General features: G+C 41.9%; 11 non-coding genes across 11 annotated transcripts; all 11 read right to left on the bottom strand.

Annotated features, from left to right (window-relative positions):
* Positions 1 to 40: 40 nt before the first annotated feature.
* trnag-ucc (transfer RNA glycine (anticodon UCC)) lies at positions 41 to 112 on the bottom strand. Its single transcript has one exon. It is a non-coding gene; the product is annotated as a tRNA-Gly (tRNA).
* A 3,573-nt stretch (positions 113 to 3,685) lies between these two features.
* On the bottom strand, positions 3,686 to 3,757 carry trnag-ucc (transfer RNA glycine (anticodon UCC)). The gene has a single exon. It is a non-coding gene; the product is annotated as a tRNA-Gly (tRNA).
* Positions 3,758 to 5,647: 1,890 nt separating this feature from the next.
* Positions 5,648 to 5,719, bottom strand: trnag-ucc (transfer RNA glycine (anticodon UCC)). The gene has a single exon. It is a non-coding gene; the product is annotated as a tRNA-Gly (tRNA).
* Positions 5,720 to 7,609: 1,890 nt separating this feature from the next.
* Positions 7,610 to 7,681, bottom strand: trnag-ucc (transfer RNA glycine (anticodon UCC)). Its single transcript has one exon. It is a non-coding gene; the product is annotated as a tRNA-Gly (tRNA).
* A 1,830-nt stretch (positions 7,682 to 9,511) lies between these two features.
* trnag-ucc (transfer RNA glycine (anticodon UCC)) lies at positions 9,512 to 9,583 on the bottom strand. Its single transcript has one exon. It is a non-coding gene; the product is annotated as a tRNA-Gly (tRNA).
* Positions 9,584 to 11,413: 1,830 nt separating this feature from the next.
* On the bottom strand, positions 11,414 to 11,485 carry trnag-ucc (transfer RNA glycine (anticodon UCC)). Its single transcript has one exon. It is a non-coding gene; the product is annotated as a tRNA-Gly (tRNA).
* Positions 11,486 to 13,375: 1,890 nt separating this feature from the next.
* trnag-ucc (transfer RNA glycine (anticodon UCC)) lies at positions 13,376 to 13,447 on the bottom strand. The gene has a single exon. It is a non-coding gene; the product is annotated as a tRNA-Gly (tRNA).
* Positions 13,448 to 15,337: 1,890 nt separating this feature from the next.
* Positions 15,338 to 15,409, bottom strand: trnag-ucc (transfer RNA glycine (anticodon UCC)). Its single transcript has one exon. It is a non-coding gene; the product is annotated as a tRNA-Gly (tRNA).
* Positions 15,410 to 17,853: 2,444 nt separating this feature from the next.
* Positions 17,854 to 17,925, bottom strand: trnag-ucc (transfer RNA glycine (anticodon UCC)). Its single transcript has one exon. It is a non-coding gene; the product is annotated as a tRNA-Gly (tRNA).
* A 2,078-nt stretch (positions 17,926 to 20,003) lies between these two features.
* trnag-ucc (transfer RNA glycine (anticodon UCC)) lies at positions 20,004 to 20,075 on the bottom strand. Its single transcript has one exon. It is a non-coding gene; the product is annotated as a tRNA-Gly (tRNA).
* A 3,000-nt stretch (positions 20,076 to 23,075) lies between these two features.
* Positions 23,076 to 23,147, bottom strand: trnag-ucc (transfer RNA glycine (anticodon UCC)). Its single transcript has one exon. It is a non-coding gene; the product is annotated as a tRNA-Gly (tRNA).
* Between the last annotated feature and the right edge of the window lie 748 nt (positions 23,148 to 23,895).

The following is a 23,895-nucleotide window of genomic DNA, read 5'->3' as shown; positions in this document are numbered from 1 at the left end:
AAATCAGTTCTGACCTGCAAGGGATTAAAAATATCTCGGTTGCGATGGCCGGGAATCGAACCCGGGTCAACTGCTTGGAAGGCAGCTATGCTCACCACTATACCACCATCGCTCACATAAGCTGCATCTTATATTTACAGACTAACCACTTCTTTCGGATCTTCAGCGGGACAAATACGATATTTTGAATTCATTTTAATCAGAGCGTAAGCACGATGCTGAGGCACTTCCCCTACAATTAACAATGGCCACTGTGAATAGTTATCTTGCTTAGACTGAGCCCTCACCCCATTTATTATTTTAAAATCCTTTATGACTTAAAACAATAATCCACAAAAATGAATTGAAGATCAATTTTAAGGGAGAAACATAGAATATAGGAGCAGGAGTAGGCCATTCGGCCCCTCGAGCCTGCTCCACCATTTAATGAGATCATGGCTGATCATCCAAATTCAGTACCCTGTCCCTGCTCCTATCTTCTATGTTTCTATGATATTCATTCAGGCCGTTACACAACAGGGAACATCATTATACAACAGGGAACACCTTTACACAACAGGGAACACATCTACACAACAGGGAACATCGTTACATAACAGGGAACACATTTACACATCAGGGAACACCTTTACACAACAGGGAACACCTTTACACAACAGGGAACACATTTACACATCAGGGAACACCTTTACACAACAGGGAACACATTTATACAACAGGGAACACCTTTACACAACAGGGAACACATGTACACAACAGGGAACACATTTCCACAACAGGGAGCAATTTTTCGCAACAGGGAACACAGTTACACAATAGGTAACATCTTTATACAACAGGAAACATCTTTACAGAACAAGGAACATATTTATACAACAGGGAACACCTTTACGCAACAGGGAACACCTTTACACAACAGGGAACATCTTTACATAAAAGGGAACACATTTACACGACAGGGAACACATTTATACAACAGGGAACACCTTTACACAACAGGGAACACATGTACACAACAGGGAACACATTTCCACAACAGGGAGAAATTTTTCGCAACAGGGAACACAGTTATACAATAGGTAACATCTTTATACAACAGGAAACATCTTTACACAACAAGGAACATATTTATACAACAGGGAACATCTTGACACAACATGGAACACGTTTACACAACAGGGAACATGTTTAAACAACAGGGAACACCTTTGTACAACAGGGAACACCTTTACGCAACAGGGAACAACTTTACGCAACACCTTTACACAACAGGGAACACCTATACACAACAGCGAACATGTTTAAACAACAGGGAACACCTTTGTACAACAGGGAACACCTTTACGCAACAGGGAACAACTTTACACAACAGGGAACACCTTTACACAACAGGGAACATCTTTACACAACAGGGCACACCTTTGCATAATAGGGAACACATTTACACAACAGAAAACATCTTCATACCAGTCCCTCCCTTCCTCTCAGTCTCTCTAGCTCTCCCTCTGTCTCTCTCGCAGTCTCTGTCTTTCCCTCAGTCTCTGGCTCGTGTTACTCAGTCTGTTTGTCTGTCTCTCTCTGGTATCCTCAGTGTCTTTCTCTAGCCCTCCCTTTGTGTGTCCTGAAAGCCTCTTGCTGGTTTTCTGTGTGTCATTGTGTGTGTGTCCCATTGTGGGTGGTGTAATACTGAGTGTCCTTGTGTAGCCAGGGTGAGCTTCCCAACACGTGTGTTGCTGTGTCCGGGATTCTGGGCTATTTGAGGGCAATGCTATCGCTTTCAATACAGTCTGGAGGCTGAAATAACACAGCACTGACAGGCAGCTGTATTATGGATGGACAATCATGGAGGATTAAAGTTTATTTAACTACCATTTTTAATATTGCTTCTGACTGAGAACCCATTTATTAGTTGATGAAAGTATTCTGTCAATTGTAATTAAGATTTTTATTTGTTATAAAATCCTGTTGTAAGGTCTCCCATAAATCAGTTCTGACCTGCAAGGGGTTAAAAATATCTCGGTTGCGATGGCCGGGAATCGAACCCGGGTCAACTGCTTGGAAGCAGCTATGCTCACCACTATACCACCATCGCTCACATAAACTGCATCTTATATTTACAGACTAACCACTTCTTTCGGATCTTCAGCGGGACAAATACGATATTTTGAATTCATTTTAATCAGAGCGTAAGCACGATGCTGAGGCACTTTCCGTACAATTAACAATGGCCACTGTGAATAGTTATCTTGCTTAGACTGAGCCCTCACCCCATTTATTATTTTAAAGTCCTTTATGACTTAAAACAATAATCCACAAAAATGAATTGAAGATCAATTTTAAGGGAGAAACATAGAATATAGGGAGCAGGAGTAGGCCATTCGGCCCCTCGAGCCTGCTCCACCATTTAATGAGATCATGGCTGATCATCCAAATTCAGTACCCTGTCCCTGCTCCTATCTTCTATGTTTCTATGATATTCATTCAGGCCGTTACACAACAGGGAACATCATTATACAACAGGGAACACCTTTACACAACAGGGAACACATCTACACAACAGGGAACATCGTTACATAACAGGGAACACATTTACACATCAGGGAACACCTTTACACAACAGGGAACACCTTTACACAACAGGGAACACATTTACACATCAGGGAACACCTTTACACAACAGGGAACACATTTATACAACAGGGAACACCTTTACACAACAGGGAACACATGTACACAACAGGGAACACATTTCCACAACAGGGAGCAATTTTTCGCAACAGGGAACACAGTTACACAATAGGTAACATCTTTATACAACAGGAAACATCTTTACACAACAAGGAACATATTTATACAACAGGGAACATCTTTACACAACATGGAACACGTTTACACAACAGGGAACATGTTTAAACAACAGGGAACACCTTTGTACAACAGGGAACACCTTTACGCAACAGGGAACAACTTTACGCAACAGGGAACACCTTTACACAACAGGGAACACCTTTACACAACAGCGAACATGTTTAAACAACAGGGAACACCTTTGTACAACAGGGAACACCTTTACGCAACAGGGCACACCTTTGCATAATAGGGAACACATTTACACAACAGAAAACATCTTCATACCAGTCCCTCCCTTCCTCTCAGTCTCTCTTGCCCTGTCTGTCCAGCTCTCCCTCTGTCTTTCCCTCAGTCTCTGGCTCGTGTTACTCAGTCTGTTTGTCTGTCTCTCTCTGGTATCCTCAGTGTCTTTCTCTAGCCCTCCCTTTGTGTGTCCTGAAAGCCTCTTGCTGGTTTTCTGTGTGTCATTGTGTGTGTGTCCCATTGTGGGTGGTGTAATACTGAGTGTCCTTGTGTAGCCAGGGTGAGCTTCCCAACACGTGTGTTGCTGTGTCCGGGATTCTGGGCTATTTGAGGGCAATGCTATCGCTTTCAATACAGTCTGGAGGCTGAAATAACACAGCACTGACAGGCAGCTGTATTATGGATGGACAATCATGGAGGATTAAAGTTTATTTAACTACCATTTTTAATATTGCTTCTGACTGAGAACCCATTTATTAGTTGATGAAAGTATTCTGTCAATTGTAATTAAGATTTTTATTTGTTATAAAATCCTGTTGTAAGGTCTCCCATAAATCAGTTCTGACCTGCAAGGGGTTAAAAATATCTCGGTTGCGATGGCCGGGAATCGAACCCGGGTCAACTGCTTGGAAGGCAGCTATGCTCACCACTATACCACCATCGCTCACATAAGCTGCATCTTATATTTACAGACTAACCACTTCTTTCGGATCTTCAGCGGGACAAATACGATATTTTGAATTCATTTTAATCAGAGCGTAAGCACGATGCTGAGGCACTTTCCCTACAATTAACAATGGCCACTGTGAATAGTTATCTTGCTTAGACTGAGCCCTCACCCCATTTATTATTTTAAAGTCCTTTATGACTTAAAACAATAATCCACAAAAATGAATTGAAGATCAATTTTAAGGGAGAAACATAGAATATAGGAGCAGGAGTAGGCCATTCGGCCCCTCGAGCCTGCTCCACCATTTAATGAGATCATGGCTGATCATCCAAATTCAGTACCCTGTCCCTGCTCCTATCTTCTATGTTTCTATGATATTCATTCAGGCCGTTACACAACAGGGAACATCATTATACAACAGGGAACACCTTTACACAACAGGGAACACATCTACACAACAGGGAACATCGTTACATAACAGGGAACACATTTACACATCAGGGAACACCTTTACACAACAGGGAACACCTTTACACAACAGGGAACACATTTACACATCAGGGAACACCTTTACACAACAGGGAACACATTTATACAACAGGGAACACCTTTACACAACAGGGAACACATGTACACAACAGGGAACACATTTCCACAACAGGGAGCAATTTTTCGCAACAGGGAACACAGTTACACAATAGGTAACATCTTTATACAACAGGAAACATCTTTACACAATAAGGAATATATTTATACAACAGGGAACACCTTTACGCAACAGGGAACACCTTTACACAACAGGGAACATCTTTACATAAAAGGGAACACATTTACACGACAGGGAACACATTTATACAACAGGGAACACCTTTACACAACAGGGAACACATGTACACAACAGGGAACACATTTCCACAACAGGGAGAAATTTTTCGCAACAGGGAACACAGTTATACAATAGGTAACATCTTTATACAACAGGAAACATCTTTACACAACAAGGAACATATTTATACAACAGGGAACATCTTTACACAACATGGAACACGTTTACACAACAGGGAACATGTTTAAACAACAGGGAACACCTTTGTACAACAGGGAACACCTTTACGCAACAGGGAACAACTTTACGCAACAGGGAACACCTTTACACAACAGGGAACACCTTTACACAACAGCGAACATGTTTAAACAACAGGGAACACCTTTGTACAACAGGGAACACCTTTACGCAACAGGGAACAACTTTACACAACAGGGAACACCTTTGCATAATAGGGAACACATTTACACAACAGAAAACATCTTCATACCAGTCCCTCCCTTCCTCTCAGTCTCTCTTTCCCTGTCTGTCTAGCTCTCCCTCTGTCTCTCTCGCAGTCTCTGTCTTTCCCTCAGTCTCTGGCTCGTGTTACTCAGTCTGTTTGTCTGTCTCTCTCTGGTATCCTCAGTGTCTTTCTCTAGCCCTCCCTTTGTGTGTCCTGAAAGCCTCTTGCTGGTTTTCTGTGTGTCATTGTGTGTGTGTCCCATTGTGGGTGGTGTAATACTGAGTGTCCTTGTGTAGCCAGGGTGAGCTTCCCAACACGTGTGTTGCTGTGTCCGGGATTCTGGGCTATTTGAGGGCAATGCTATCGCTTTCAATACAGTCTGGAGGCTGAAATAACACAGCACTGACAGGCAGCTGTATTATGGATGGACAATCATGGAGGATTAAAGTTTATTTAACTACCATTTTTAATATTGCTTCTGACTGAGAACCCATTTATTAGTTGATGAAAGTATTCTGCCAATTGTAATTAAGATTTTTATTTGTTATAAAATCCTGTTGTAAGGTCTCCCATAAATCAGTTCTGACCTGCAAGGGGTTAAAAATATCTCGGTTGCGATGGCCGGGAATCGAACCCGGGTCAACTGCTTGGAAGGCAGCTATGCTCACCACTATACCACCATCGCTCACATAAGCTGCATCTTATATTTACAGACTAACCACTTCTTTCGGATCTTCAGCGGGACAAATACGATATTTTGAATTCATTTTAATCAGAGCGTAAGCACGATGCTGAGGCACTTTCCCTACAATTAACAATGGCCACTGTGAATAGTTATCTTGCTTAGACTGAGCCCTCACCCCATTTATTATTTTAAAGTCCTTTATGACTTAAAACAATAATCCACAAAAATGAATTGAAGATCAATTTTAAGGGAGAAACATAGAATATAGGAGCAGGAGTAGGCCATTCGGCCCCTCGAGCCTGCTCCACCATTTAATGAGATCATGGCTGATCATCCAAATTCAGTACCCTGTCCCTGCTCCTATCTTCTATGTTTCTATGATATTCATTCAGGCCGTTACACAACAGGGAACATCATTATACAACAGGGAACACCTTTACACAACAGGGAACACATCTACACAACAGGGAACATCGTTACATAACAGGGAACACATTTACACATCAGGGAACACCTTTACACAACAGGGAACACCTTTACACAACAGGGAACACATTTACACATCAGGGAACACCTTTACACAACAGGGAACACATTTATACAACAGGGAACACCTTTACACAACAGGGAACACATGTACACAACAGGGAACACATTTCCACAACAGGGAGCAATTTTTCGCAACAGGGAACACAGTTACACAATAGGTAACATCTTTATACAACAGGAAACATCTTTACACAATAAGGAATATATTTATACACCAGGGAACACCTTTACGCAACAGGGAACACCTTTACACAACAGGGAACATCTTTACATAAAAGGGAACACATTTACACGACAGGGAACACATTTATACAACAGGGAACACCTTTACACAACAGGGAACACATGTACACAACAGGGAACACATTTCCACAACAGGGAGAAATTTTTCGCAACAGGGAACACAGTTATACAATAGGTAACATCTTTATACAACAGGAAACATCTTTACACAACAAGGAACATATTTATACAACAGGGAACATCTTTACACAACATGGAACACGTTTACACAACAGGGAACATGTTTAAACAACAGGGAACACCTTTGTACAACAGGGAACACCTTTACGCAACAGGGAACAACTTTACGCAACAGGGAACACCTTTACACAACAGGGAACACCTTTACACAACAGCGAACATGTTTAAACAACAGGGAACACCTTTGTACAACAGGGAACACCTTTACGCAACAGGGAACAACTTTACACAACAGGGCACACCTTTGCATAATAGGGAACACATTTACACAACAGAAAACATCTTCATACCAGTCCCTCCCTTCCTCTCAGTCTCTCTTTCCCTGTCTGTCTAGCTCTCCCTCTGTCTCTCTCGCAGTCTCTGTCTTTCCCTCAGTCTCTGGCTCGTGTTACTCAGTCTGTTTGTCTGTCTCTCTCTGGTATCCTCAGTGTCTTTCTCTAGCCCTCCCTTTGTGTGTCCTGAAAGCCTCTTGCTGGTTTTCTGTGTGTCATTGTGTGTGTGTCCCATTGTGGGTGGTGTAATACTGAGTGTCCTCGTGTAGCCAGGGTGAGCTTCCCAACACGTGTGTTGCTGTGTCCGGGATTCTGGGCTATTTGAGGGCAATGCTATCGCTTTCAATACAGTCTGGAGGCTGAAATAACACAGCACTGACAGGCAGCTGTATTATGGATGGACAATCATGGAGGATTAAAGTTTATTTAACTACCATTTTTAATATTGCTTCTGACTGAGAACCCATTTATTAGTTGATGAAAGTATTCTGTCAATTGTAATTAAGATTTTTATTTGTTATAAAATCCTGTTGTAAGGTCTCCCATAAATCAGTTCTGACCTGCAAGGGGTTAAAAATATCTCGGTTGCGATGGCCGGGAATCGAACCCGGGTCAACTGCTTGGAAGGCAGCTATGCTCACCACTATACCACCATCGCTCACATAAGCTGCATCTTATATTTACAGACTAACCACTTCTTTCGGATCTTCAGCGGGACAAATACGATATTTTGAATTCATTTTAATCAGAGCGTAAGCACGATGCTGAGGCACTTTCCCTACAATTAACAATGGCCACTGTGAATAGTTATCTTGCTTAGACTGAGCCCTCACCCCATTTATTATTTTAAAGTCCTTTATGACTTAAAACAATAATCCACAAAAATGAATTGAAGATCAATTTTAAGGGAGAAACATAGAATATAGGAGCAGGAGTAGGCCATTCGGCCCCTCGAGCCTGCTCCACCATTTAATGAGATCATGGCTGATCATCCAAATTCAGTACCCTGTCCCTGCTCCTATCTTCTATGTTTCTATGATATTCATTCAGGCCGTTACACAACAGGGAACATCATTATACAACAGGGAACACCTTTACACAACAGGGAACACATCTACACAACAGGGAACATCGTTACATAACAGGGAACACATTTACACATCAGGGAACACCTTTACACAACAGGGAACACCTTTACACAACAGGGAACACATTTACACATCAGGGAACACCTTTACACAACAGGGAACACATTTATACAACAGGGAACACCTTTACACAACAGGGAACACATGTACACAACAGGGAACACATTTCCACAACAGGGAGCAATTTTTCGCAACAAGGAACACAGTTACACAATAGGTAACATCTTTATACAACAGGAAACATCTTTACACAATAAGGAATATATTTATACAACAGGGAACACCTTTACGCAACAGGGAACACCTTTACACAACAGGGAACATCTTTACATAAAAGGGAACACATTTACACGACAGGGAACACATTTATACAACAGGGAACACCTTTACACAACAGGGAACACATGTACACAACAGGGAACACATTTCCACAACAGGGAGAAATTTTTCGCAACAGGGAACACAGTTATACAATAGGTAACATCTTTATACAACAGGAAACATCTTTACACAACAAGGAACATATTTATACAACAGGGAACATCTTTACACAACATGGAACACGTTTACACAACAGGGAACACCTTTACACAACAGCGAACATGTTTAAACAACAGGGAACACCTTTGTACAACAGGGAACACCTTTACGCAACAGGGAACAACTTTACACAACAGGGAACACCTTTACACAACAGGGAACATCTTTACACAACAGGGCACACCTTTGCATAATAGGGAACACATTTACACAACAGAAAACATCTTCATACCAGTCCCTCCCTTCCTCTCAGTCTCTCTTTCCCTGTCTGTCTAGCTCTCCCTCTGTCTCTCTCGCAGTCTCTGTCTTTCCCTCAGTCTCTGGCTCATGTTACTCAGTCTGTTTGTCTGTCTCTCTCTGGTATCCTCAGTGTCTTTCTCTAGCCCTCCCTTTGTGTGTCCTGAAAGCCTCTTGCTGGTTTTCTGTGTGTCATTGTGTGTGTGTCCCATTGTGGGTGGTGTAATACTGAGTGTCCTTGTGTGGCCAGTGTGAGCTTCCCAACACGTGTGTTGCTGTGTCCGGGATTCTGGGCTATTTGAGGGCAATGCTATCGCTTTCAATACAGTCTGGAGGCTGAAATAACACAGCACTGACAGGCAGCTGTGTTATGGATGGACAATCATGGAGGATTAAAGTTTATTTAACTACCATTTTTAATATTGCTTCTGACTGAGAACCGATTTATTAGTTGATGAAAGTATTCTGTCAATTGTAATTAAGATTTTTATTTGTTATAAAATCCTGTTGTAAGGTCTCCCATAAATCAGTTCTGACCTGCAAGGGGTTAAAAATATCTCGGTTGCGATGGCCAGGAATCGAACCCGGGTCAACTGCTTGGAAGGCAGCTATGCTCACCACTATACCACCATCGCTCACATAAGCTGCATCTTATATTTACAGACTAAGCACTTCTTTCGGATCTTCAGCGGGACAAATACGATATTTTGAATTCATTTTAATCAGAGCGTAAGCACGATGCTGAGGCACTTTCCCTACAATTAACAATGGCCACTGTGAATAGTTATCTTGCTTAGACTGAGCCCTCACCCCATTTATTATTTTAAAGTCCTTTATGACTTAAAACAATAATCCACAAAAATGAATTGAAGATCAATTTTAAGGGAGAAACATAGAATATAGGAGCAGGAGTAGGCCATTCGGCCCCTCGAGCCTGCTCCACCATTTAATGAGATCATGGCTGATCATCCAAATTCAGTACCCTGTCCCTGCTCCTATCTTCTATGTTTCTATGATATTCATTCAGGCCGTTACACAACAGGGAACATCATTATACAACAGGGAACACCTTTACACAACAGGGAACACATCTACACAACAGGGAACATCGTTACATAACAGGGAACACATTTACACATCAGGGAACACCTTTACACAACAGGGAACACCTTTACACAACAGGGAACACATTTACACATCAGGGAACACCTTTACACAACAGGGAACACATTTATACAACAGGGAACACCTTTACACAGCAGGGAACACATGTACACAACAGGGAACACATTTCCACAACAGGGAGCAATTTTGCGCAACAGGGAACACAGTTACACAATAGGTAACATCTTTATACAACAGGAAACATCTTTACACAACAAGGAACATATTTATACAACAGGGAACACCTTTACGCAACAGGGAACACCTTTACACAACAGGGAACATCTTTACATAAAAGGGAACACATTTACACGACAGGGAACACATTTATACAACAGGGAACACCTTTACACAACAGGGAACACATGTACACAACAGGGAACACATTTCCACAACAGGGAGAAATTTTTCGCAACAGGGAACACAGTTATACAATAGGTAACATCTTTATACAACAGGAAACATCTTTACACAACAAGGAACATATTTATACAACAGGGAACATCTTTACACAACATGGAACACGTTTACACAACAGGGAACACCTTTACACAACAGCGAACATGTTTAAACAACAGGGAACACCTTTGTACAACAGGGAACACCTTTACGCAACAGGGAACAACTTTACACAACAGGGAACACCTTTACACAACAGGGAACATCTTTACACAACAGGGCACACCTTTGCATAATAGGGAACACATTTACACAACAGAAAACATCTTCATACCAGTCCCTCCCTTCCTCTCAGTCTCTCTTTCCCTGTCTGTCTAGCTCTCCCTCTGTCTCTCTCGCAGTCTCTGTCTTTCCCTCAGTCTCTGGCTCATGTTACTCAGTCTGTTTGTCTGTCTCTCTCTGGTATCCTCAGTGTCTTTCTCTAGCCCTCCCTTTGTGTGTCCTGAAAGCCTCTTGCTGGTTTTCTGTGTGTCATTGTGTGTGTGTCCCATTGTGGGTGGTGTAATACTGAGTGTCCTTGTGTGGCCAGTGTGAGCTTCCCAACACGTGTGTTGCTGTGTCCGGGATTCTGGGCTATTTGAGGGCAATGCTATCGCTTTCAATACAGTCTGGAGGCTGAAATAACACAGCACTGACAGGCAGCTGTGTTATGGATGGACAATCATGGAGGATTAAAGTTTATTTAACTACCATTTTTAATATTGCTTCTGACTGAGAACCGATTTATTAGTTGATGAAAGTATTCTGTCAATTGTAATTAAGATTTTTATTTGTTATAAAATCCTGTTGTAAGGTCTCCCATAAATCAGTTCTGACCTGCAAGGGGTTAAAAATATCTCGGTTGCGATGGCCAGGAATCGAACCCGGGTCAACTGCTTGGAAGGCAGCTATGCTCACCACTATACCACCATCGCTCACATAAGCTGCATCTTATATTTACAGACTAAGCACTTCTTTCGGATCTTCAGCGGGACAAATACGATATTTTGAATTCATTTTAATCAGAGCGTAAGCACGATGCTGAGGCACTTTCCCTACAATTAACAATGGCCACTGTGAATAGTTATCTTGCTTAGACTGAGCCCTCACCCCATTTATTATTTTAAAGTCCTTTATGACTTAAAACAATAATCCACAAAAATGAATTGAAGATCAATTTTAAGGGAGAAACATAGAATATAGGAGCAGGAGTAGGCCATTCGGCCCCTCGAGCCTGCTCCACCATTTAATGAGATCATGGCTGATCATCCAAATTCAGTACCCTGTCCCTGCTCCTATCTTCTATGTTTCTATGATATTCATTCAGGCCGTTACACAACAGGGAACATCATTATACAACAGGGAACACCTTTACACAACAGGGAACACATCTACACAACAGGGAACATCGTTACATAACAGGGAACACATTTACACATCAGGGAACACCTTTACACAACAGGGAACACCTTTACACAACAGGGAACACATTTACACATCAGGGAACACCTTTACACAACAGGGAACACATTTATACAACAGGGAACACCTTTACACAGCAGGGAACACATGTACACAACAGGGAACACATTTCCACAACAGGGAGCAATTTTGCGCAACAGGGAACACAGTTACACAATAGGTAACATCTTTATACAACAGGAAACATCTTTACACAACAAGGAACATATTTATACAACAGGGAACACCTTTACGCAACAGGGAACACCTTTACACAACAGGGAACATCTTTACATAAAAGGGAACACATTTACACGACAGGGAACACATTTATACAACAGGGAACACCTTTACACAACAGGGAACACATGTACACAACAGGGAACACATTTCCACAACAGGGAGAAATTTTTCGCAACAGGGAACACAGTTATACAATAGGTAACATCTTTATACAACAGGAAACATCTTTACACAACAAGGAACATATTTATACAACAGGGAACATCTTTACACAACATGGAACACGTTTACACAACAGGGAACATGTTTAAACAACAGGGAACACCTTTGTACAACAGGGAACACCTTTACGCAACAGGGAACAACTTTACGCAACAGGGAACACCTTTACACAACAGGGAACACCTTTACACAACAGCGAACATGTTTAAACAACAGGGAACACCTTTGTACAACAGGGAACACCTTTACGCAACAGGGAACAACTTTACACAACAGGGCACACCTTTGCATAATAGGGAACACATTTACACAACAGAAAACATCTTCATACCAGTCCCTCCCTTCCTCTCAGTCTCTCTTTCCCTGTCTGTCTAGCTCTCCCTCTGTCTCTCTCGCAGTCTCTGTCTTTCCCTCAGTCTCTGGCTCGTGTTACTCAGTCTGTTTGTCTGTCTCTCTCTGGTATCCTCAGTGTCTTTCTCTAGCCCTCCCTTTGTGTGTCCTGAAAGCCTCTTGCTGGTTTTCTGTGTGTCATTGTGTGTGTGTCCCATTGTGGGTGGTGTAATACTGAGTGTCCTTGTGTAGCCAGGGTGAGCTTCCCAACACGTGTGTTGCTGTGTCCGGGATTCTGGGCTATTTGAGGGCAATGCTATCGCTTTCAATACAGTCTGGAGGCTGAAATAACACAGCACTGACAGGCAGCTGTATTATGGATGGACAATCATGGAGGATTAAAGTTTATTTAACTACCATTTTTAATATTGCTTCTGACTGAGAACCCATTTATTAGTTGATGAAAGTATTCTGTCAATTGTAATTAAGATTTTTATTTGTTATAAAATCCTGTTGTAAGGTCTCCCATAAATCAGTTCTGACCTGCAAGGGGTTAAAAATATCTCGGTTGCGATGGCCAGGAATCGAACCCGGGTCAACTGCTTGGAAGGCAGCTATGCTCACCACTATACCACCATCGCTCACATAAGCTGCATCTTATATTTACAGACTAAGCACTTCTTTCGGATCTTCAGCGGGACAAATACGATATTTTGAATTCATTTTAATCAGAGCGTAAGCACGATGCTGAGGCACTTTCCCTACAATTAACAATGGCCACTGTGAATAGTTATCTTGCTTAGACTGAGCCCTCACCCCATTTATTATTTTAAAGTCCTTTATGACTTAAAACAATAATCCACAAAAATGAATTGAAGATCAATTTTAAGGGAGAAACATAGAATATAGGAGCAGGAGTAGGCCATTCGGCCCCTCGAGCCTGCTCCACCATTTAATGAGATCATGGCTGATCATCCAAATTCAGTACCCTGTCCCTGCTCCTATCTTCTATGTTTCTATGATATTCATTCAGGCCGTTACACAACAGGGAACATCATTATACAACAGGGAACACCTTTACACAACAGGGAACACATCTACACAACAGGGAACATCGTTACATAACAGGGAACACATTTACACATCAGGGAACACCTTTACACAACAGGGAACACCTTTACACAACAGGGAACACATTTACACATCAGGGAACACCTTTACACAACAGGGAACACATTTATACAACAGGGAACACCTTTACACAGCAGGGAACACATGTACACAACAGGGAACACATTTCCACAACAGGGAGCAATTTTTCGCAACAGGGAACACAGTTACACAATAGGTAACATCTTTATACAACAGGAAACATCTTTACACAACAAGGAACATATTTATACAACAGGGAACACCTTTACGCAACAGGGAACACCTTTACACAACAGGGAACATCTTTACATAAAAGGGAACACATTTACACGACAGGGAACACATTTATACAACAGGGAACACCTTTACACAACAGGGAACACATGTACACAACAGGGAACACATTTCCACAACAGGGAGAAATTTTTCGCAACAGGGAACACAGTTATACAATAGGTAACATCTTTATACAACAGGAAACATCTTTACACAACAAGGAACATATTTATACAACAGGGAACATCTTTACACAACATGGAACACGTTTACACAACAGGGAACATGTTTAAACAACAGGGAACACCTTTGTACAACAGGGAACACCTTTACGCAACAGGGAACAACTTTACGCAACAGGGAACACCTTTACACAACAGGGAACACCTTTACACAACAGCGAACATGTTTAAACAACAGGGAACACCTTTGTACAACAGGGAACACCTTTACGCAACAGGGAACAACTTTACACAACAGGGCACACCTTTGCATAATAGGGAACACATTTACACAACAGAAAACATCTTCATACCAGTCCCTCCCTTCCTCTCAGTCTCTCTTTCCCTGTCTGTCTAGCTCTCCCTCTGTCTCTCTCGCAGTCTCTGTCTTTCCCTCAGTCTCTGGCTCGTGTTACTCAGTCTGTTTGTCTGTCTCTCTCTGGTATCCTCAGTGTCTTTCTCTAGCCCTCCCTTTGTGTGTCCTGAAAGCCTCTTGCTGGTTTTCTGTGTGTCATTGTGTGTGTGTCCCATTGTGGGTGGTGTAATACTGAGTGTCCTTGTGTAGCCAGGGTGAGCTTCCCAACACGTGTGTTGCTGTGTCCGGGATTCTGGGCTATTTGAGGGCAATGCTATCGCTTTCAATACAGTCTGGAGGCTGAAATAACACAGCACTGACAGGCAGCTGTATTATGGATGGACAATCATGGAGGATTAAAGTTTATTTAACTACCATTTTTAATATTGCTTCTGACTGAGAACCCATTTATTAGTTGATGAAAGTATTCTGTCAATTGTAATTAAGATTTTTATTTGTTATAAAATCCTGTTGTAAGGTCTCCCATAAATCAGTTCTGACCTGCAAGGGGTTAAAAATATCTCGGTTGCGATGGCCGGGAATCGAACCCGGGTCAACTGCTTGGAAGGCAGCTATGCTCACCACTATACCACCATCGCTCACATAAGCTGCATCTTATATTTACAGACTAACCACTTCTTTCGGATCTTCAGCGGGACAAATACGATATTTTGAATTCATTTTAATCAGAGCGTAAGCACGATGCTGAGGCACTTTCCCTACAATTAACAATGGCCACTGTGAATAGTTATCTTGCTTAGACTGAGCCCTCACCCCATTTATTATTTTAAAGTCCTTTATGACTTAAAACAATAATCCACAAAAATGAATTGAAGATCAATTTTAAGGGAGAAACATAGAATATAGGAGCAGGAGTAGGCCATTCGGCCCCTCGAGCCTGCTCCACCATTTAATGAGATCATGGCTGATCATCCAAATTCAGTACCCTGTCCCTGCTCCTATCTTCTATGTTTCTATGATATTCATTCAGGCCGTTACACAACAGGGAACATCATTATACAACAGGGAACACCTTTACACAACAGGGAACACATCTACACAACAGGGAACATCGTTACATAACAGGGAACACATTTACACATCAGGGAACACCTTTACACAACAGGGAACACCTTTACACAACAGGGAACACATTTACACATCAGGGAACACCTTTACACAACAGGGAACACATTTATACAACAGGGAACACCTTTACACAACAGGGAACACATGTACACAACAGGGAACACATTTCCACAACAGGGAGCAATTTTTCGCAACAGGGAACACAGTTACACAATAGGTAACATCTTTATACAACAGGAAACATCTTTACACAACAAGGAACATATTTATACAACAGGGAACACCTTTACGCAACAGGGAACACCTTTACACAACAGGGAACATCTTTACATAACAGGGAACACATTTACACAACAGGGAACACATTTATACAACAGGGAACACCTTTACACAACAGGGAACACATTAACACAACAGGGAACACATTTCCACAACAGGGAGAAATTTTTCGCAACAGGGAACACAGTTATACAATAGGTAACATCTTTATACAACAGGAAACATCTTTACACAACAAGGAACATATTTATACAACAGGGAACACCTTTACGCAACAGGGAACACCTTTACACAACAGGGAACATCTTTACATAACAGGGAACACATTTACACAACAGGGAACACATTTATACAACAGGGAACACCTTTACACAACAGGGAACACATGTACACAACAGGGAACACATTTCCACAACAGGGAGAAATTATTCGCAACAGGGAACACAGTTACACAATAGGTAACATCTTTATACAACAGGAAACATCTTTATACAACAAGGAACATATTTATACAACAGGGAACACCTTTACGCAACAGGGAACACCTTTACACAACAGGGAACATCTTTACATAACAGGGAACACATTTACACAACAGGGAACACATTTATACAACAGGGAACACCTTTACACAGCAGGGAACACATGTACACAACAGGGAACACATTTCCACAAGAGGGAGAAATTTTTCGCAACAGGGAACACAGTTATACAATAGGTAACATCTTTATACAACAGGAAACATCGTTACACAAAAAGGAACATATTTATACAACAGGGAACATCTTTACACAACATGGAACACGTTTACACAACAGGGAACATGTTTAAACAACAGGGAACACCTTTGTACAACAGGGAACACCTTTACGCAACAGGGAACACCTTTACACAACAGGGAACACCTTTACACAACAGGGAACACCTTTACACAACAGCGAACATGTTTAAACAACAGGGAACACCTTTGTACAACAGGGAACACCTTTACGCAACAGGGAACAACTTTATACAACAGGGAACACCTTTACACAACAGGGAACATCTTTACACAACAGGGCACACCTTTGCATAATAGGGAACACATTTACACAACAGAAAACATCTTCATACCAGTCCCTCCCTTCCTCTCAGTCTCTCTTTCCCTGTCTGTCTATCTCTCCCTCAGTCTCTGTCTTTCCCTCAGTCTCTGCCTCTGGCTTGTGTTACTCAGTCTGTTTGTCTGTCTCTCTCTGGTATCCTCAGTGTCTTTCTCTAGCCCTCCCTTTGTGTGTCCTGAAAGCCTCTTGCTGGTTTTCTGTGTGTCATTGTGTGTGTGTCCCATTGTGGGTGGTGTAATACTGATTGTCCTTGTGTAGCCAGGGTGAGCTTCCCAACACGTGTGTTGCTGTGTCTGGGATTCTGGGCTATTTGAGGGCAATGCTATCGCTTTCAATACAGTCTGGAGGCTGAAATAACACAGCACTGACAGGCAGCTGTATTATGGATGGACAATCATGGAGGATTAAAGTTTATTTAACTACCATTTTTAATATTGCTTCTGACTGAGAACCCATTTATTAGTTGATGAAAGTATTCTGTCAATTGTAATTAAGATTTTTATTTGTTATAAAATCTTGTAGTAAGGTCTCCCATAAATCAGTTCTGACCTGCAAGGGGTTAAAAATATCTCAGTTGCGATGGCCAGGAATCGAACCCAAGTCAACTGCTTGGAAGGCAGCTATGCTCACCACTATACCACCATCGCTCACATAAGCTGCATCTTATATTTACAGACTAACCACTTCTTTCGGATCTTCAGCGGGACAAATACGATATTTTGAATTCATTTTAATCAGAGCGTAAGCACGATGCTGAGGCACTTTCCCTACAATTAACAATGGCCACTGTGAATAGTTATCTTGCTTAGACTGAGCCCTCACCCCATTTATTATTTTAAAGTCCTTTATGACTTAAAACAATAATCCACAAAAATGAATTGAAGATCAATTTTAAGGGAGAAACATAGAATATAGGAGCAGGAGTAGGCCATTCGGCCCCTTGAGCCTGCTCCACCATTTAATGAGATCATGGCTGATCATCCAAATTCAGTACCCTGTCCCTGCTCCTATCTGCTATGTTTCTATGATATTCATTCAGGCCGTTACACAACAGGGAACATCATTATACAACAGGGAACACATTTACACAACAGGGAACACATCTACACAACAGGGAACATCTTTACATAACAGGGAACACATTTACACATCAGGGAACACCTTTACACAAAAGGAACGCATTTATACAACAGGGAACACCTTTACACAACAGGGAACGCATTTACACAACAGGGAACACCTTCACACAGCAGGGAACACATTTACACAACAGGGAACACCTTTACACAATAGGGAACACATTTACACAGCATGGAATGCATTTACACAACAGGGAACACCTTTACACAGCAGGGAACACATTTACACATCAGGGAACACCTTTACACAACAGGGAACGCATTTATACAACAGGGAACACCTTTACACAACAGGGAACACATGTACACAACAGGGAACACATTTCCACAACAGGGAGCAATTTTTCGCAACAGGGAACACAGTTACACAATAGGTAACATCTTTATACAACAGGAAACATCTTTACACAACAAGGAACATATTTATACAACAGGGAACACCTTTACGCAACAGGGAACACCTTTACACAACAGGGAAGACATTTACACAATAGAGAACACATCGACACAACAGGGGACATGTTTTACATAACAGGGAACATCTTTACACAACAGGGGACACGTTTACACAACAGGGAACAACTTTTCACAACACGAAGCACCATCATACCATTCTCACCCTTCCTCAAAGTCGCCTCTGTCTCTCTCTCCCTCTGTCTCTCCCGCAGTCTCCGACTTTCCCTCAGTCTCTTCCTCGTGTTACTCAGTTTGTTTGTCTGTCTCTCTCTGGTTTCCTCAGTGTCATCGCTTTCAATGCAGTCTGGAGGCTGAAATTTGTCTCCCAACACTTAGCACTGACAGGTAGCTGGAGACGTCTTGTACCCTGTAGCAGAGTGGCGCAGCGGAAGCGTGCTGGGCCCATAACCCAGAGGTCGATGGATCGAAACCATCCTCTGCTATTTGCATTCTGATTTACACCAACAAGAAAGATCTGTTGCTGCCCACGATCACATCGCACTTATTTTTATGACACTTTACTTACATCAACTGCCTACCTGCAATAAACACTAAAACCTGCGACACAATTTTCAAATCATTTTATTCGCACCAACATAAGCTGCAACTGCTGCAAACAGGCAGCAGCCTCGACTTTCCCCTTTCAACACATTCCTGCAGCACCGCCTCTCCACCACCAGATGGTGGTCTTGGCCACAGTGAAACCCTGGCACAAGGTCACGGTGAGGAGACGGACAGTGACACAGAACACCTTTACACAACAGGGAACACCTTTACACAACAGGGAACATCTTTATACAACAGGGAACACATTTACACAACAGGGAACACATCTACACAACAGGGAACACATCTACACAGCAGGGAACATCTTTATACAACAGGGAACACATTTACACAACAGGGAACATCTTTACACAACAGGGAACACATCTACACAACAGGGAACATCTTTACACAACAGGGAACACCTTTACTCAACAGGGAACATCTTCATACAACAGGGAACCTTTATTAGTTGATGAAAGTATTCTGTCAATTGTAATTAAGATTTTTATTTGTTATAAAATCCTGTTGCAAAGTCTCCCATAAATCAGTTCTGACCTGCAAGGGGTTAAAAATATCTCGGTTGCGATGGCCGGTAATCGAACCCGGGTCAACTGCTTGGAAGGCAGCTATGCTCACCACTATACCACCATCGCTCACACAGGCCAGATGTTATATTTACAGACTAACCACTTCTTTCGGATCTTCAGCGGGACAAATACGATATTTTGAATTCATTTTAATCAGAGCGTAAGCACGATGCTGAGGCACTTTCCCTACAATTAACAATGGCCACTGTGAATAGTTATCTTGCTTAGACGGAGCCCTCACCCCATTTATTATTTTAAAGTCCTTTATGACTTAAAACAATAATCCACAAAAATGATTTGAAGATCAATTTTAAGGGAGAAACATAGAATATAGGAGCAGGAGTAGGCCATTCGGCCCCTCGAGCCTGCTCCACCATTTAATGAGATCATGGCTGATCATCCAAATTCAGTACCCTGTCCCTGCTCCTATCTTCTATGTTTCTATGATATTCATTCAGGCCGTTACACAACAGGGAACATCATTATACAACAGGGAACACATTTACACAACAGGGAACACATCTACACAACAGGGAACATCTTTACATAACAGGGAACACATTTACACATCAGGGAACACCTTTACACAACAGGGAACGCATTTATACAACAGGGAACACCTTTACACAACAGGGAACGCATTTACACAACAGGGAACACCTTCACACAGCAGGGAACACATTTACACAACAGGGAACACCTTTACACAATAGGGAACACATTTACACAGCATGGAATGCATTTACACAACAGGGAACACCTTTACACAGCAGGGAACACATTTACACAACAGGGAACGCATCTACATAACAGGGAACACCTTTACACAGCAGCGAACACATTTACACAACAGGGAACACCTTTACACAGCAGGGAACATCTTTACACAGCAGGGAACATCTTTACACAACAGGGAACACCTTTACACAAAAGGGAACACCTTTACACAGCAGGGAACACATTTACACAACAGGAAACGCATCTACACAACAGGGAACATCTTTACACAACAGGGAACACCTTCACACAGCAGGGAACGCATCTACACAACAGGGAACACCTATACACAGCAGGGAATACATTTACACAACAGGGAACACATTAAAACTACAGGGAAAACATTTACACAACAGGGAGAATCTTTACACAACAGGGAACACCTTTACACAACAGGGAACATCTTTATACAACAGGGAACACATTTACACAACAGGGAACACATCTACACAACAGGGAACATCTTTACACAACAGGGAACAGCTTTACACAACAGGGAAAACATTTAAAAACAGGGAACGCATTTACACAACAGGGAACACCTTCACACAGCAGGGAACACATTTACACAACAGGGAACACCTTTTCACAATAGGGAACACATTTACACAGCATGGAATGCATTTACACAACAGGGAACACCTTTACACAACAGGGAACACTTTTACACAACAGGGAACGCATCTACATAACAGGGAACACCTTTACACAGCAGGGAACACATTTACACAACAGGGAACTCCTTTGCACAGCAGGGAACATCTTTACACAACAGGGAACATCTTTACACAACAGTGAACACCTTTACACAAAAGGGAACACCTTTACACAGCAGGGAACACATTTACACAACAGGAAACGCATCTACACAACAGGGAACACGTTTTCACAGCAGGGAACGCATCTACACAACAGGGAACACCTTTACACAGCAGGGAATACATTTACACAACAGGGAACACATTAAAACTACAGGGAACGCATTTACACAACAGGAAGAATCATTACGCAACAGGGAGAATCTTTACACAATAAGGAAGACATTTCCACAACAGGGAACACCTTTACACAACAGCGAACACATTTACACAACAGGGAACACCTTTACACAAAAGGGAACACATTTACACAACAGGGAACACCTTTACACAATAGGGAACACATTTACACAACAGGGAACACCTTTGTGCCTCTCTATGTTTTCCTCAGTGTTATCGCTTTCAATACAATCTGGAGGCTGAAATTTGTCTCGCTAACACTTAGCACTGACAGGCATCGGAAGATAAATATCACCCACAGCAAAGTGACGCAGCGGAAGCATGATGGTCCCAGAGATCGATGGATCGAAGCCATCTTCTGCTATTTACATTTTGATTGACACCAACGAGAAACATCTGTTGCAGCGCACTTATTTTTTTATCACACTTTATATTTTACTTACATCAAGTTTACATAACAGAGAACATCTTTACACTACTGGAAACATATTTGCACACGAGGGAACGCCTTTACACAACAGAAAATAAATTTACAAAACAGAACAGCTTTACACAACAGAGAAAATCTTTACACAACAGAGAACATATTTACTCAACAGAGAAGATCTTTGCACAACTGGGAACGTCTTTACACAACAGAGAAGATCGTTAAACAACAGAGAATATCTTTACACAACAGGGCACACCTTTGCATAATAGGGAACACATTTACACAACAGAAAACATCTTCATACCAGTCCCTCCCTTCCTCTCAGTCTCTCTTTCCCTGTCTGTCTATCTCTCCCTCTGTCTCTCTCGCAGTCTCTGTCTTTCCCTCAGTCTCTGTCTCTCGCTCGTGTTACGCAGTCTGTTTGTCTGTCTCTCTCTGGTATCCTCAGTGTCTTTCTCTATCCCTCCCTTTGTGTGTCCTGAAAGCCCCTTGCTGGTTTTCTGTGTGTCATTGTGTGTGTGTCATACTGAGTGTCCTTGTGTAGCCAGGGTGAGCGTCCCAACACGTGTGTTGCTGTGTCCGGGATTCTGGGCTATTTGAGGGCAATGCTATCGCTTTCAATACAGTCTGGAGGCTGAAATTTCACAGCACTGACAGGCAGCTGTATTATGGATGGACAATCATGGAGGATTAAAGATTTTTTAACTACCATTTTTAATACTGCTTCTGACTGAGAACCCATTTATTAGTTGATGAAAGTATTCTGTCAATTGTAATTAAGATTTTTATTTGTTATAAAATCCTGTTGCAAGGTCTCCCATAAATCAGTTCAGACCTGCAAGGGGTTAAAAATATCTCGGTTGCGATGGCCGGGAATCGAACCCGGGTCAACTGCTTGGAAGGCAGCTATGCTCACCACTATACCACCATCGCTCACACAGGCCACATGTTATATTTACAGTCTAACCACTTCTTTCGGATCTTCAGCGGGACAAATACGATATTTTGAATTCATTTTAATCAGAGCGTAAGCACGATGCTGAGGCACTTTCCCTACAATTAACAATGGCCACTGTGAATAGTTATCTTGTTTCGACTGAGCCCTCACCCCATTTATTATTTTAAAGTCCTTTATGACTTAAAACAATAATCCACAAAAATGAATTGAAGATCAATTTTAAGGGAGAAACATAGAATATAGGGAGCAGGAGTAGGCCATTCGGCCCCTCGAGCCTGCTCCACCATTTAATGAGATCATGGCTGATCATCCAAATTCAGTACCCTGTCCCTGCTCCTATCTTCTATGTTTCTATGATATTCATTCAGGCCGTTACACAACAGGGAACATCATTATACAACAGGGAACACATTTACACAACAGGGAACACATCTACACAACAGGGAACATCTTTACATAACAGGGAACACATTTACACATCAGGGAACACCTTTACACAACAGGGAACGCATTTATACAACAGGGAACACCTTTACACAACAGGGAACACATGTACACAACAGGGAACACATTTCCACAACAGGGAGCAATTTTTCGCAACAGGGAACACAGTTACACAATTGGTAACAGATTTATACAACAGGAAACATCTTTACACAACAAGGAACATATTTATACAACAGGGAACACCTTTACGCAACAGGGAACACCTTTACACAACAG

Source organism: Somniosus microcephalus, chromosome 29 (assembly GCF_052327205.1).
Source record: "Somniosus microcephalus isolate GS21.2 chromosome 29, FLI_Smic_1.0, whole genome shotgun sequence".
In the NCBI taxonomy this organism is placed as follows: domain Eukaryota; kingdom Metazoa; phylum Chordata; class Chondrichthyes; order Squaliformes; family Somniosidae; genus Somniosus; species Somniosus microcephalus.
This window is presented reverse-complemented; position numbering and strand designations above follow the sequence as displayed.